Genomic DNA, 16716 nt, shown 5'->3' with positions numbered 1-16716 from the left:
ATTCATTCGTACAATGAATACTTACCCTTAGATACTGAGGATATTATCCAACAAGTACTTATCCCCAAGCACTGAGGATACATGGGTAAAAAAGACATAAATTGGTTTCTTCATTTGTGAAGATTATATTCTATCAGGAGAGGCAGCTAAAAAGTAAAATAATGTAAATTGTTGTTGTTATTATTGTTTTGGGTTTGTCTTGGTTTTCGGTTTTTCTTTTAAGTAAGCTTCATGCCCAGCACAGAGCCCAGTGCAGGGCCCTAACTCATGACCCTAAGATTGAGACCCAAGCTGAGATCAAGAGTCGAATGCTCAACCAACTGAGCCACCCAAGTACCGCATAAAGTAATGTCAATGTTAAGTACCGTATAGGAAACAAACAAACAAACAAACAAAAATGCTGAGATAGAAAAACAAGGGAGATTTACTATAGATTGTGGTCAAGAAAGGGGTGGGGGGAAGAGGCAGCCAGATAAAAGAGCATATGCAAAGGTCCCGAGGTGAGAAAGATTAGCAAGACTGAGGGCCCAAAGGACCACAGTGGCTAGAGCCTGGTAAGCCAGGGATGGAGTGGCACAAGAGGAGACTGGAGAGGTGAACCTAGTAAATGGTTTGGGTCTTTCCTATAATTTAATTCCTCCTCCTCCCACTACCACCTCTAGCCCCATGTTGTTTTTTTAAAGAACAGATAGGTACTGCTACACAAAATCTAGTTGATTCCCTCTTAAGAATTCGTCGTGTTACTACTGATCCAGTTCTTTATGGAATAAAGAAAATAAAGGTTGAGATGGATGGTGTGATACACATCATGTTCTTCTGTTTTCTTCCTCTCTTCAAATGTTTGTGCACCTGGGGACTCAGTCCTATTTCGTTCTTTCCCTCATAATCTGGTTCAGTCTCATGGCTTTATGTAGCATTTTTATGCCTGTAACTCCAGTTTATATCTCCAGCTCCGATTTCACAGAGCTCCAGATGCATATCTTTTTTTTTTTTTTTAAGATTTATTTATTTATTTATTTATTTGACAGAGACAGCCAGCGAGAGAGGGAACACAAGCAGGGGGAGTGGGAGAGGAAGAAGCAGGCTCCCGGTGGAGGAGCCTGATGTGGGGCTCGATCCCAGAACGCTGGGATCACACCCTGAGCCGAAGGCAGACACTTAATGACTGCGCCACCCAGGCGCCCCTCCAGATGCATATCTGACAGCACAGTTTACCTTACTACTTGGGTGTCCAAAATTAGGATGGTCAGAAGAGAGCCATACATTTTTGCCCTCCAGAAGTGTTCTTTCCCCAGACTTCCCCATCCCTACCACCATCCAACCTTTCATTCAAATCAAAACTGCAGATAAAATCCCTGACTCTTCCTTTTCTCCTACTCTCCTCCATCCAACCCATGAAGGCCTGTCAGCTGGACAACCACAGCGGATCCCTTATCTATTTCTCTGTCTCAACAGCCATCCTCTCCTAGGGTCAGCCTACAGTCACCTCGGCTACCTGAGCTACCAGAACAGTCTCCCAGATGGTCTACCTCTTTCCCATAGTCAGTTGTTTGTTTGTTATCCCAACAATCAAGTCTCCACACACCAGCCACAGTGATCTGTTGAGGACCTGAATGTAAATCACATCATGTCACTCCCCTGCTTATAACCTGCCATGCTTCCCACTGCACTTAGTATTCGATTCAGACACCTGACTCTGGACCATGAGACCCTAAACCATCCAGACCCTTAGCTTCCCTCTCCTACCTCACTTACTCTTCCTCTCCTCCTGTGTCACTACACTCCTGCCACCCTGTCTTCAAACACATCCCAACAGTTTCCACCCAAAGAGTTTCACGCGTCTTGTTCCCTCTGCCTCGTGCCCTGCCCCCTGACCTTTGGGGGTCTGGCTTTCGCCTGTCCTCCAGGTCATGTCTCAAGTACTTCTCTCTCAGAGAAGCCTTCCCTAACTTCTAGTTTTAAAGAAGTCCTTCATTCCCCTACTCATTCTCTGCAACAGCTCTGCCCAACAGAACCTCTGTGATGGAAATGTTGGAAATATTCTATAATCAGTGCTGTTCAACACAGTAGCCATGAGCCAAGCCTACGTGGCTAGTGAGCACTTGAAATGCAGCTACTGCAGCTAAGGAACTGAAATTTTCATTTTATTTCATTTTCATTTATTTTAATATAATTAGTCCCATGTGCAGATAGGGGCTATCCTGTTGGACAGAACAGCTCTATAACATCACCATATTTTATTTTTCTCATTGCACTCATAACTACCTGAAGTTCATTTCTTTTATAGTTCCATGAGGGCCAGGGTTCTGGTCTACCTAAAAAAAGTGCTGGACACACAAAAGGTCTCGTATTGGTTATCACAAATTCAGCAGCTTACACACACACACACACACACACACACATTTATTATATCACAGTTTCTGGGAGTCAGGAATCCTGGGCATGGTTTAGCTGGGAGCTTTGCTTCATTGTGTCTCACAGGTCTGCAATCAAGATGTTGGCAGGGCTGGGGTCTCATCCAAAAGCCTGACTGGGGAGGAATCTGCTTCTAAGCTTGCATGGTTGTTGGCAGAGTTCCATTCTCTAAGGGCCACTAGAATGAGGGTCTGTTCCTGGCTGGCTGTTGACTGGAAGCTGCCCTAAGTTCCTGGCCATGTAGGAACAACATGGCAGTGTATTCCATGCCAGCTTGCTTTATCAAAGTGCACAAGCCAAGAAGGAAAAAGAGAGATTTTGCTACCAAGACAGAAGTTGCCATCTTCTGTAAAGTAATCATGGAAATGATAGCTCATCACCTTTGCTGCATTCTTTTGTTTAGAAGCAGTTCTCTAGACCAACCTACCCTTGAAGGGAGAGGATTACTCAAGTGCATGAAAACCAGGAGGCAGAGATCATGCTGGGCCATTTTAGGGGCCCACCCGCTGCAAGTGGTTATTAGCTATTAGCTGAGTGGGCAGATGAGTGGATAAAGGAAGAGTCTATTCTGGCTGAGTAGCTGTGCCACTTACAACACTTTTATTCCTCACTGTGGAAGGTAAAGCCTCTTGCATAAGAAATTATCAAGGAAAAAACAGAGGATCTTTCTCTGAAGAAATATGAAAAATTAAAAAAGCAATGAAAAAGAAGTTCCTTAGCAAATTGGGCAGATCTTTACTTGATAACTACTAAAAGCACGGGCCCTGGATCATACTGCTCAGATTCGAACCCCAACACTGCATTTTCCCAGTTGTGTAGGTAACTTCCCCGTGCCTCAGTTTGCTTCTCGGATTGAGGTCGGGATTTAATAGATGTGGTGATCTTAGAACCGTGCTTGGCAAGGAGTAAACACTCAAGAAATGTTAACTATTACTGTTATTATTACTACTACTACTACTACTACTACTACTACTACCAAATTTTGTGTTGAAAACACATTTTCTGCTTGGATTACTGTTAATGTGGTTCTTACAAGTTAATGATTAGATCACTCCTGGTTCTTAGTTGCAGGCAAAAAAAACCAACTCCAGCTGACATATGCAGAAAACATAAGGAGTGGCTCCCAGAATCACTGGAAGCACTAAAGAACTGGGGTGGGGCTGCAGCTAATAACACCACGCAGAATCATGAGGCAGAGCCTGTCTGGTGAGACCCTTGCCCTCACCGTCCCCACTACTGCATTGTCACCTCTGAACCTCAGAAGTGATGGCCTGCATCACCAACACCCCCACTCCCAGATGCTGCAAAAGGCCATCTGCCCTAAGGAACTGAGTCTCCTTCATCAGTCACCACCACAGAGCTGGAATCCCATAGCCCCCACATCCCTGGCTCTGGGCTCTCAGCTGGCACCACGTGACTGATGGAGGCTAGGTCTCAGACAGAGGCCAGACAAGCAAGAATTTGGCATTTTCTTCCTCTATGATTGTAAATAGGCCTGCTTCTTTCCAAGATTCATTAGAAGGGGAATTCCCAAAACAGAAGATGAGCATTCCAATGCTGGACAGCCAAAATAACTTCTAAAGGCAAATGTCCACTAAAGTGGTCATTAACGATTTCTCTGTGATGAGCATGATTTTTTAATCCATGCATTAAAAATTCAGTAATTTCCTGCAGGGAAGTTCTCTCAAGGATTTACATCTCTCATTAAATTCCTTTCTAAGTTGAAATGATAGTCTTGGAGCTAAAGTGAAAGATTGGTCAAAATACGAATTGTGTGACTGATTTATTTGTGCTTTATTTTTTCACCAATGGATTTTCCTTTTCCAGAAAATCGTTAATTGCACATTATATTCTCCATCAAGACTTGTACCCTTTTAACACTCAGATGCCGTGATATAACAAGCCTCTTGCCCTATAAAAAGTAAGATGTCTCTATTCGTGACCTCCTTGGAAGAAGTTCAAATTCTTATTGCTTGTGGTATTTTAATTTTGTTTTTCTGGGAGACAGTCATGAGAGTTTCTTTCATCAGAAACTTCAGAATAGATGGCTTTGAGCCCTTGTGATTCAGCACCAGTGAACTCGATATCCAGCAAAGGCTCCTCCGCACACCAGAGAAGGTGCCTCTGACACCAAGGTCAAAGCCAGATGGTCCTCCAAAAAGATTGTACCATTTTACATGCCTACCAACAGCTTAAAGTTGATACAAAAGAAAGACTCAGGAAATTTCTGCTTTGGGGAATATTCTACTTCCATTATCTCAAGAATCTGGAATTTTTCTCTAGTCTTTTACCTTCAGCCCACAATTTCCCCTTTTATTTTTCCCTGCCACTACTGTAGATAGGTTGCCCAATAAGCACACATCCGGCAATTTGATCATATTCCTTTAAAAATACTTTATAACAGTGTGAGGGGGAAAAACCAAACATTGAGATGCAATCCATGTGCAGGTTGGTAAACTTGAAGTTTAAATCTTGGTTACCTAATTCAGCTTGATTCATTTTAGATAATGGTTCTCAACCAGGGGTGGCTTGGCCCCTTTGGGGACATTGGCAATGTCTGGAGACATTTTGGTAGTCACAGGTGGAGATAGGGAGGAGTGATGCTACTGAAATCTGTTGGGTAGAGGCCAGGGATATTGCTAAACCTCCTACAAGGCACAAGACCATTCTCTACAACAAAAAATAATCCCACCCAAGGTGTCAATAGTGCCGAGAAATCCCAATGAACACAATGACTTTCATAGGCATTTCCAGTTTTCCTTCCTCAATCCATAGTTCTGTCCCTTCCTGGCATAGAGACACCTCTTCTGACTCTCAGGTCTTTAAAAAAGCAAGATTCTTCCTGAGAGGTCGTTCCAGATCGCATCCTCAAGCCTGAACTGTGGAGGATGAAGCTATGCCCTAATCTCCCATTCTGAAAATTCTATGAACCAAATTATCTTGGTAAATACTCCTTGGTTTTGAGCCTTTTCTGAAACACTTCTACTCAGTTATGTGTATCTGAACCTGGGACTTTAACAAATTCAACTCCTGTTCTTATCACACTGTGCATGTCCACCCTTAGTTTTTCTAAAAATGATAGTTCTAAAGCCCTGATGGGCATCCACGTTCTCCATCTACAGGCTATGCAGCCTTGGAAAGTCATCTAAGCTCTTGCCACTTTACGTCCACATCTGCAAAATGATATAATAAAACTAACTTCACAGGGTAGTTTGATCAGATGAAATAATGTAAAAGCCTTTAATCATCTCTAAGACAGTAGAAAGTTTGCTTTTACTGTTGGTATTCTTTTTCTCCCCACCTTCTTTTCATACCCCGCTCTCCTAAGGTTAATACGTGTAGGGCCTTCTGGTAAGGAAGTCACATTGTGTACCAGTCAAGTATTTAGTTTCAGCAACAAAACCAGTATACCTGTAACATGCGTTTGTATTATATTTGCCCCTACCCATAAAGACAGTGAATTACATAGTCACATATTTTGAAGAATAGAGAAAGCAACACACTGCAATTAGACCCTCCCCCGATTTAGCAGAAAAAAAAATTACAGATGGGTCAGGATTTTTACCATATAGTGCCTGGGAATAGAAAATAAAATGAAACATCATAAAAGAGCTTATTTTTTCATAAGAACAATCTGACGATCTGTGGTTGAAAAAATGGCATCAAATAAAGCAAAGGAAGAACAAACAATAAAGTTCCATAATCTTTGAAAAAGAAATATACTCCAAGCCATAGAAAATAAATATAAATGTATTGCATGCATTGATACGTAATATTTTTGTTAGTTTTAACATTTATAAGACTTTGTATTGATGACTTGGACAGTTCATTTTATGAAAACACAGCTCATCGAAGTTTGAATTGTTGTCTTCTATTTCTCTTAGTAAATTTCCCTAAATTTAGCAGAAATAATCAGCCTCTTTCCATCTACCTTGGAGAGTCTTGCCACATTGAGATCATTATTCAGAGTCACTGCAAGATTTAAGCATTTGAATCTTTCCCAAAGACCTTTAGTTCAATTGCTTCTATCCTCCAGCATTGGATGGGAAAACAAACCACACAAGGAAAACTATAAAGAAAGAAGTGACAAAAAGGACATAATCCATTGGCTGTGAGCATTGGAAGATATTAATGACTTCCCTATGGAAGGACAGAGCTTTTTGAGGGTTGGGCCATGGAGACACACTCATCTCTCTTCCTCGTACTGCTCCTCTGGGTTACTGCCCAGAGTCAGCAGCATGAAATACTAATTCAGAGACTGTGGAATGAGCGAGTCTATTCACAACAAAGTGAATCGCAGGTGTTAGTTACCCAGTTACACGCGCTAGTGTCCATTTGTCTGTATTCCCTAATAACTTCTCACTTTTATAAAATATGATTCTTTCACCCCATATGTATTCTTTAGTAAGTACCTATAAAGAAAAACATTTCAGAATTATGATAGTCAGGAATGTTATAAATGCAGACATTCTGATGTGTGTGTCTTGAATCAAACATCCATTTCCCTCCAGCTACAAGCATGTTTTTGGAAGTTACTTCTGATGCATGTGATCAGACTTTATACAGTCTCCATGATGTTATCTAATCAGCGCTGGCAATTTACTGGTGCCTGCCCTTGTAGGCAATGGTTGTGTTTATAGTCCAACGAGATTTTAACTCTTCCTTCAAGAAGTCTTTAGTTGTGTCACAACCTCAGCTCATTGCGGCAGACTTCGCAAGCTGAATCTCTGTCTCTTCATCCGTCCAGTCTAGGACAATTTCCTAAGGGTCCCTTTCAGCGGTTGCTGTCACTTGTGGCAGTGTGACATTTGCCCCTCCTACTGTAGGCTCAGAATTGCAAAGTTAACACTTCAGAGACCATTCATCTCAACTCAGGGATGTGCCAAAAATTCAGGTACTGCCAAGGATGAGTAGCGGTGCCTGGTACAGGAATCGACATAGGTAGGGATGAATAAAATGAAAAACAGCATACTTTTGTATTGATTGTGTTTTGTCCAAACAATACAGCTGTTTCCATAACCAAGGCATTAACAGTAAGTTATCCTGTAATAATTAAATATAAAAAATGACACATAATTCAGAACATAGAAGAAATTCAAACCTCTTAGAAGAGTTAAGTTTTTACAAATGAGAGTCTACGGTAAGTCCGGATGTCCCCTTATCTGAACTAAACGTCTCTCTTTGGCCAACTGAACTCACCATCTTCCTAAAATGACTCCTCTTGTCTCAGCTAAGCAAACCAAAGTCTGAGTCTGCTGTTGTCACCATGCCCCAGTCCTTGGAAGGGACCTTCTGAGGTGATCCCTCAGCTGTATATTTCCTGGCCCCTGATGTTCTTCACCTTCCACATTGAAGCTGTTTAAGGGTAACTTACTCCCATTCTCAAAATGAGTCTAGATCCTTTGAAGCAGAAACACCTAGGCAGCTCTCTCTAGCACCATACTCAGTCACTTTGGTTGTGTGCCCAGCCCAAATGAAGTGGCCTCCCAAATCTACGGCCACATACGCCACATGGCCTGTATTCTGGCCCTCTAGCCCAACTCTGGTCATGGACCGTGGCTCACTGATTCATCAGCACCTGCTGCCTGGAATCGGTGCCGATACCATGCATTTATTTGAGAAGGCTTAATCAGGTCATGATGAAGTACAAGGTTCCTTGAATCTTCATCTTGAAATGGTTGAACTGTAAGGGTCTTAGCTGTGCGTGACACTGAGTCTGCATGAAGCACATGACCTACATGAGAGCTTGAAAGAAGCAAGAGAAATGGGAAACTGAATTTTATGCTCACGCAGACGTTCTGTGTGATGTTAATGCCATTTTAGTACGGCATGTTCTTTAGCACTGCATTTTCACGTTGGAAAAGTCAGGAATATTCTATAGGCCATGCTTTCTCCCCCCCCCCCCCAAGAAAATCCCTACAACACATTCAGCAAGTCCACATTATTGTCAGGACTAGCTCTAACTTTTCACTTACACATTCCTTCTATCTGAGCCCCACCCAATCCCTGATTCTATCAAGCTAATACCTACCTTGGCCTTTGCAACTGCTGCTCCTTCCACTTGGAATGCTCTCCCTGCAGAAGGTTGAGTGACTCACTCCTCATCCCAGTCTCAGCTCAAATACTCTGCTCTTAAGGAGGCTTCTAGCTAACATGGCCTCCCTCCAACAGTACTCACTACTGTAACACTCTCCTTTAGTTTCTTCATAGCACTAAATACTACCTAAATCATCTTATTAATTTATTTATTACCTATCTCCCCCACCAGAATATTTATCTCCATGAGAACAGGGATCTTACCCATCTTAGTTACCATTTCCTTCTGGATTCCTAAAATAGTGTTCAGCACTGAATAAATACTTACTGAATTAATCATTTATTGTAAATTCATATTATATTTGAATATCTGGTAGAGCTATGTCCACCTCATTACTCTTTCTTGTCACCTCACCTTTGTAAACTTTTTACTGCAATAACTCAAATTCCTTCAATTTAATTGGACATAAGTTCTGCTCTACATAGATACATAATTTAATAAAAATAATTTCATCTTTCTGACTCTTGAATTTATATTAGTTGATAGGAAACTTAGAAAATATTAAAAAGCATAAGGAAGAAAGCAAGAAATCAACCCTACTCTTACAACTCAGAGACTGGCATGATTAATATTCATTTGATGTATGTATTTTTCTAAGTGTGGATATATATATATATATATATATATATATATATATATATACACACACACACGTAATTAAGAGTTCTGCACCCAATTCCACCATGCATGTGTCACATGGAGTTTGGGGTGGAGGGGTGCTCTATACACCAACAAGAAATATTTGGATACCAGCTGAGTGTCCTACAATTCAACTCAATTCTGATACTATCTACCCAGAGATGGCATCACATTCCACTGGTTAAGGGTTCAGTCTTACAAGACTGTCCCCTCAACACACACACACGCACGCATGCACGCGCACACATACAACTTCAGACTCCAGTGTAAGCCCAGGTTGTCACCTGTGCTTCTAACTGGCTATAGACTGGAGGTTCCCCCGACCCCCTCCTTTGGTTCAATTAATTTGCTAGAGTGGCTCACAGGACTCAGAGAAACATTTTATTTACTAGATTACTAGTTCATTATAAAATAATAAAACTCAGGAACAGCCAGATGGAAGAGATGCTGGGGACAGGATGGGGAAAGGACGTAGAGCTTCTCTGCCCTCTCCAGGTGCGTAACTCTCCCAACACCTCTGTATGCTCACCAACCAACACAGAAGCTCTACGAACTCCATTCTTTTGGGTTTTTATGGCGGCTTCATAACACAAGCATGACTGATTAAGTCATTGGCCATTGGTCATTGATTCAACCTTCAGCCCCTCTTCTCTCCCCAGAGGTCAGAAGGTGGTTGGTTCTTTTGGCAACAAGCCCCATCCCTAGCTGGGGTCCAAAAGTCACCTTGTTAATATAACAAAAGACACCTTTATAGCTCTCATCATTTAGGAAATTCCAAGGGTTTAGGAACTCTGTGCCAGAAACAGAGGACAAAAACAAAATACATATTTCTTATATGTCGCAATATCACAAGAATACTCTCACAGATCCAATTTTACTATCTCAAATTAAAAGGGCATATTCCAGTTCACCCGTTCTGCTGAACACTGTCAGTGCTAACCTATGGGAAAGTAATGGTATGATGTAAGGGAGAGATCGGGGACTGCAATAAAGGGTATTTTCACAGTTTACATACAATGATGTTTTCTTAAAATTTTAACAATAAGGATGCATTCATGTATTACTTTTGTAATATGAAAATAAAAGGACATGGTCTCAGTTAAAATTGTCATGGCCCTATTTAAGATTATGATTTTGTGTGTGTGTATTTTGAAGCAGGTCTCAAAATTCTTTTAAAAAACTATTTAGACCCTGTTTGCATGCATTGTTTTGGCTCACCACTATGCAAAGGTGAGATGACTATTCAGGCATGAATCTTGGTTAATTAAGGCTCTTTTTTAAGAAAAATATTTTATTTATTTATTTGAGAGAGGGAGAGAATGCATGAGTGGGGGAGAAGGGGAAGAGGGAGAGGGAGAAGCAGACTCTCTGCTGAGCAGGGAGCCCAATGCAGGGCTTGATCCCAGGACCCTGGGATTATGACCTGAGCCGAAGGTAGACGCTTAACCGACTGAGCCACCCAGGCGCCCCTAAAGTTCTCAATTATACTAGGTGAATTAACCCATTCAGTAATTCAGTAAATATTTTCTGAGCACCTGCTATGAGCCAGTGTAGTGATATTCAGTATGTAACTTAGAGCAAGATAGACGATATTCTTGTCCTCGTTAAGTCTACCTTCTAATGCAAGAGGCAGACAATAAATTGATATTTTATTCAGAATAGGCTAGATTATTTTGCAATGATATACAACCTCCCAAATCTTAGTAGCTTAAAAAAAAAGGTTTATTTCTCACTGATGCCACATGCCTATCACAGGTTGACAGGGGAATTTGCTTCTAATAGATTCTCGGGAACCCAGGTTGAGGGTTGCCTATTGGAAAAAGTACATGGGAGGAGGTCAAAATACCTTTTAAATGTTTAAACGTTCTGACCTAGAAGTGATTTAATATCATTATGTTCATAAGTCATTTGCCAGAACTAGTCACATGGACCCACCTAACTGCTAGGGGACGAAAAAGGGCTCCGAAGTGGGAAGCATGAGCAGATGAGACCAGTGACAGCAATCTGCCCTTCTGATCATTACATATTAGGTTTATCTTTCTTCCCATGTGCAAATATATGCATACCACCTCTAGAGAAATAACCCCAAAAGTTCTATCACAGTGTCAAGCTCAAAGTCCAAGATCTCACAGTACTTGGGCCTAGATGTATCTTCTCTTGATCTGGAGACATATGAACCAAATAAACAAAATATCTGCACTATCCTCCCTATCTCTCCACGCCACTCCCAATATATAATGGTAGAATAGGAACAGGATAACTATCATAAATACTCCCATTTGAAAGGGAGAAGAATAGTAGCCATTGTTAGTCCGTGACAATTGTGGGATCTTGCCAGGCAGACACTGAGGGTCTTAGACACTAGGGCAGGGAATGTTCCTTGGTTCTGCACCACTTCTGAGCCATGCTAGGCTCTCCTCTCCCATCGCATTGTTTTCTGGGGTCCTTAGCTCTACCTTTTACCTTCTAGAAGAGTTCTTTTCCATTATTCTCCATGTCCTTGGATTAAGTGAGCATTGGAGAATATATCCTTCTCGATTTTTGAACAGCTTTCTCAGACTACTTCCTGCCCATCCTTGCTCACAGAAAGTTGAGACCCAAGGGTCATTCTAGTCTCATTTACAGTTTCCTCTAGCACTCACTGCTAGATATTTTGGCACCAAACTAAAAAAATGTAGTCAACTTCTTCTACATTTGAGTCAAGTCTGTTCCATGTGCCATAGTCACAACCATTGTGTTTTCTGAGACACACATTTTTCTTTTATTTCTCTTGTGGGTAGCTTGAGCTCATCAGACTTTGTCAGTGGGAAGCCTTGTACCATTTTATTCAACTGAAAGTATTTACTGGGCACCACTTTAATATACTCAGAGATTTCATCATGAGTGTGACTGTCATATCCTTGATTTGATCCTTGACACAAGGCTGAGTTCTAATCAGTCTTTTTGTTCATCTCGGTTATGGATGAGAATTATTTGTATTTTCCAATGATGCAAGTCTCCAAATCTCTGGACTCTCTTTGATCTCTTTCAGTTCTAATTGCAAGCTGGACAATTATTTCTGTTTTATCTCCCCCTGTAGTATCTTATGCAATCAGTAATTACCAACACCCAAATGGACATAACAAATACATACAGAACATCCCATCTGACAGCAGCAGAATATGCGTTCTTATCAAGTGTACATGAAACATTCATTAGGATAGATCATATGACTCAACAAATTAAAGAAGACATAAATTATATGAAATATCTTTTCCAACCATAGTGGTATGAAACTAGAAACAAAAGGAATGCTGGAAAATCCACAAAAATATGGAAATTAAGCAATTCAGTCTTGAACAATCAATGGGTCAAAGGAGAAATCAAAAGGGAAATTAAAAAAAAATCTCGAGACAGATGAAAATGGAAACACAACATACCAAAACTTATGAGATGCAGCAAAAGCAGTTCTAACAGGAAAATTTATTGCTATAAATGCATACATTAAGAAAAAAGAAAGCTCTCAAATAAAACTAACATTACACCTCAAGGAACTAGAAAAGAAGAATAAACTAAGCCTAATGTTAAAAGGAAGGAAATAATGAAGACTAGAGACTAAATAGAGAACAAGAAAACAATAGAAAAGATTAACAAAATAAGAGTTGGCTCTTTGAAAAGATAAACAATCATGACAAACCTTAGCCCAACTATTCAAGGAAAGAAAGAGGACTCAAAAAAAATAAAATAGAAATGGAGAGGAAATGTTACAATAAATACCACACAAATACAAAGGGTCATAAGAGACTGCTATGAACAATTATATGCGTAGGTTGTTCTGGGCTAACACAGAAGAATGGATAGATTCCTAGAAACATACAACCTACCAAGACTGAATCATGAAGAGATAGAAAATCTAAACAGAGTAAGAAAGTAAGAGAGTGAATCAGTAATCAAAAACCTCCCAACAAAGTCCAGGACTTTGGTTTCAGTCGTAAATTCTACCGAAGCACTCAAAAGATTAATAACAATCCTTCTTAAACTTTTCCAAAACATTAAAAAGGAGGAAATGCTCCCAAACTTATTTTACAAGGCCAAAATTAACTGGATGCCAACACTAAATAAGGACACTATTAGAAAAGAAAACTAATAAGTTTTCTATACTGAAAAGTATAGATGCAAAAATTCTCAACAAAGTATTAGCAAATTGATTCAACAGAACATTAAAAGGTTCATAGGCCATGATCAAATGTATTTATCCCTGGGATACAAGGATGACTCAACATACATCAATAAACAGGGAACATCACATTAAGAGAAGGAAAGACAAAAATCATGATCATATCAATAGATGCAGATGAAGGTGAAGCATTTGACGAAATTCAACATCCTTTCATGACAAAACTCTCAACAACTGGGTATTGAAAGAATGTACCTCAACACAATAAAAGCTGTATATGACAAGCCCACAGCTAACATTATAGTCAAGGATGAAGGATTGAAAACTTTTCCTTTAAGATCAGGAACAAAACAAGGATGTCCACTCTTACCACTCATTCTACATAGTACTGGAAGTCCTAACCGAAACAGTCAGACAAGAAAAAATAAATAAAAGGCATCCAAATTTGAAAGGAAGAAGTAAAATTGTTTGCATATGACATGATCTTACATATAGAAAACCTTAAAAACTTACCAAAAAACTGTTAAAACTGATCAATGAATTCAGTAACGTTGCAGGATACAAAATCAACATATAAAAATCAGTTGCATTTCTGTACATTTAACAATGAACTATGTGAAAAAGAAATAAAATAATCCCCATTCACAATAACATCAAAAATAATATAATACTTAGGAATAAATTTAACCAAGAAGGTAAAAGATCTATACATTGAAAACTGTATGACATTGGTGAAAGAAATTGAAGAGGATACAAATAAAGGCAATGATGTCCCATGTTCATGGATTAGAAAAATCAATATTGTCAAAATGTCTATACTACCCAGAGCGATCTGTAGATTTAATGCAACCCCTAGGAAAATTCCAACAGCATTTTTTACAGAAATAGAAAAAAAATCCTAAAATTAGTATGGAATGACAAAAGACCTCAAATAGTCAAAGCAATCCTGGGAAAGAAGAACAAAGCTGGAGGCGTCACACTTCATGATTTCAAAACACATTACAAAGCCATAGTAATCAAAACAAATCATACTAGCATAAAAACAGACACATAGACCAATGGAACACAATAGAGAGCCCAGAAATCAACCCACACATGTACGGTCAACTAACATTTGAAAAGGGAGCCAAGAAGACTCGGTGGGGAAAATATAGCGTTTTCAATAAATGCTGCTGGGAAAACTGGACAGCCACATGCAAAACAATGAAATTAGACCAATATCTTACACCACTTAAAAATTAACTTCGAATGGATTAAAGACTTAAATATAAGACTTGAAACCGTAAAACTCCTAGAAGAAAATGTAGGAAATTGCTTCATGACATTTGTCTTGGCGATGAGTTTTTGGATATGATACCCAAAACACAGGGAACAAAAGTAAAAATTAACAAGTGGGAATATATGAAACTAAAATGATTCTGCACAGAAAAAGAAACAATCAACAAAATGAAAAGATAATCTATAGAATTAGAGAAAATATTTGCAAATTATATATCTGATAAGGGGTTAATATCCAAAAAATATATGGAATTTATACAACTCCATAGCAAAATAACAAAGTATCCAATTTAAAAATGGGCAAAAGACTTGAATAAGCATTTTTGCAAAGAAAATATGCAAATGGCCAACAGTTACAGGAAAAGGTACCCAGCATCAGTAATCATCAGGGAAATGCTAGTCAAAACCACAGTGAGACATCTCCTCACACCTGTTAGAATAGAATATTATGAAAGAGACAAGAGATAATAAGTGTTGGCAAGGATGTGAAGAAAAGAGAGCCTTTGTGTACTGTTGGTGGGAATGTAAATGGGTGCAGCCACTTGGAAAACAGTATGGAGGTTCCTCAAAAAATTAAAAATAGAACAACCCTATGATTCAGCAATTCCAATTCTGGGTATATGTCCAAAGAAAACAAAATCATTATCCCAAACTGACTTCTGCGCCCCCATGTTCACTGCAGCATACAATAGCCAAGAGATGGAAAACAGCTAAGTGTCCACTGACAGAGGAATAGCTAAAGAAAATGTGGTACATACCCACAGTGGAATATTATTCAGCCATTAAAAGGACAAAAATCCAGCCATTTGTGACAACATGGATGAATTTTGAAGATAATATGTTAACTGAAATAAGTCAGACAGAGGAAGACAAATACTCTATGATCTTGATTGTATATGTGGGATCTGAAACACCAAACCAGAAAAGAGAGTAGATGGGTTGTTGCCAGAGGCTAGGGGGTGGGAGAAATGGATGTCAGTGGCCAAAGGGTGTAGAATTCCAGTTATAAAATGAATAAGTTCTGAGGATCTAATGTATAGCATGGTGACTATAGTTAATACTGTATTGTATACCTGAAAGTTGCTAAGAGAGTAGATCTTAAAAGTTCTCACCACACACACACACACATACACACACACACACACACACACACACACGTGATGGATGTGTTTACCATCCTCACTGAAGTAATCATTTTGCAACATATGCATATATCGTATCATCACATTATATATTTTAAACTTACACAGTGTTATATGTCAATTATATCTCAGTAGAGCAGGGAAAAAGAAATAAAAATATGCCCTCCCAAAAGTAGTTAACAACATGTGCTACCAGCTTTCCATTTTCTAGCCTCTTCTACTAGGGCTACAAATGTACAGGATACATTATCTGCCTTACAGGCTTCACTATGCTACGAGGGGAGATTGTTTTGCCAAATGTTTCACTCCTGTGAACATGAATCATCATCCTTACGGTTTCTAATATCACTTCCTTTGTTATGTACTATTTAGCCCATAAGCCAATGCCATCTATTTGAGATTTTTGTTCTAGTAACAGCTCCCTTCTGACAATAATTTCTGTATCAGTCAAGATTGGCTCAGTGTTGCTGCAGTAATAAACACCAAATTCTCAGTGGCTGAAAAGTTTAATTCTTTTTTACCGCATATCCATTGTGGGATGGTGGGGGAGCTCTGCTCAATAGAGTCACTCAGGAACTCAGGCTGGTGATAGCCACTGTCTTGAATGTTGCTGGTGGCTGTAGCAGAGGGAATCAAGAGCTCTGAAGGGTCTTGCATTGGCAAGCCTGGAAATGACTCATATTACTTCTGCTCATAACTAATAGGCCAAAATTAGTTACATGACATTACTCAACCACGAGGAAGCCAGGAAGAGCAATTCTCTCTTGCGCTCAGGATGGTAGACGAAATATTTGTTGAGCACCATGAATACCTAGCAAAGTAAGTAAACAAACAAAAATAATAATGAAAAATCTGTGATAAGTGAGGTAAAAGGGGGAAAAACTAGGCTATCTGGTAGAAGTAATTGAGGGACTTATTTAAAGTGGATGGTCTGGGAGGTCTCTCTGATGATGTAACATCTGCATTGAGACCTTGAAGTTCAGGAGTGA

The sequence above is a fragment of the Ursus arctos genome, unplaced genomic scaffold, assembly GCF_023065955.2.
Source record: "Ursus arctos isolate Adak ecotype North America unplaced genomic scaffold, UrsArc2.0 scaffold_3, whole genome shotgun sequence".
Lineage (NCBI taxonomy): Eukaryota > Metazoa > Chordata > Mammalia > Carnivora > Ursidae > Ursus > Ursus arctos.
This window is presented reverse-complemented; position numbering follows the sequence as displayed.